The sequence below is a fragment of the Papilio xuthus genome, unplaced genomic scaffold (genome assembly GCF_000836235.2).
Source record: "Papilio xuthus unplaced genomic scaffold, Pxut_1.1 DF827764.1, whole genome shotgun sequence".
In the NCBI taxonomy this organism is placed as follows: Eukaryota; Metazoa; Arthropoda; class Insecta; order Lepidoptera; family Papilionidae; genus Papilio; species Papilio xuthus.
The window spans coordinates 1-879 of record NW_013530885.1 but is presented as its reverse complement, the minus strand read 5'-3'; the positions used below and the strand labels follow the sequence as shown (position 1 = coordinate 879).

The following is an 879-nucleotide window of genomic DNA, read 5'->3' as shown; positions in this document are numbered from 1 at the left end:
CCGCACCCCGCACCCCGCACCCCGCGCTTCGCTTAAAAGCCATTAAGTTTGCCTTTGATGTGCGCCGCGCCGGCTCTGATTGCGCCGCTTCGACTGCCCACTTATAACTATTGCCTATGGTCTTCGGGAACACTTACATTTTTGGCTAACATTGAGGAAAATTGTTTTCTTTTCCGGTATTTATTTTGTCATATCAGATTTATGTGAACCAGAATATTTTAGATTTAACATACTTTGTAGGGTGGTGAGGTAATCACTTTAGATAGATCTTTTTCCATATGAAAACATAATGTAAAAATTGTATTTTATATTTCAATATTAAATTGTGTGATAAGTTACTAAATCAATTTTTCGCAACAGTTGATAAGAGCAGAGTGGCGCAGTGGAAGCGTGCTGGGCCCATAACCCAGAGGTCCGTGGATCGAAACCACGCTCTGCTAGAAAACTTTTTGTTTGTTTTTTGTTTGATTTTACTTTCAAATATTATGTTAAAATTACTAATTTCTCTTTTTCAATATTTTATAACAGTTAATTTTTTTCAAATGTGAATTTCATTTCTCTGTTTTACAATTTTTTTATGTTTTTTTTAAATCATTACAGTAATATATTAAATGATATTACGTAATGTCGGATGAACAGCTATATTGCGGCGTGTACAAAACAACATTGTTTGTGTGGCGGTGCGGAGGGCGGTGCGGGGGACGGTGCGGGGGGGGCGGTGCGGCGGCAGGCCACTCATATCTTAAGCTTCAAGTTTCAAAAATCTTGCCGCCTAATTACATTTGCTGGAGACGTAAAAGACAAATAGCGGGGCTGTTGCACAAAGAGAAGCGGCTCTCTTCAGAGCATCGTCTGTGTCGCCGACATCGCGTCGCATCT

The 879-nt window shown here is 40.0% G+C and overlaps 1 non-coding gene across 1 annotated transcript; it reads left to right on the top strand.

Annotated features, from left to right (window-relative positions):
• Nucleotides 1-368: 368 nt before the first annotated feature.
• TRNAM-CAU (transfer RNA methionine (anticodon CAU)) lies at nt 369-440 on the top strand. The gene has a single exon. It is a non-coding gene; the product is annotated as a tRNA-Met (tRNA).
• The last annotated feature ends 439 nt before the right edge of the window (nt 441-879 follow it).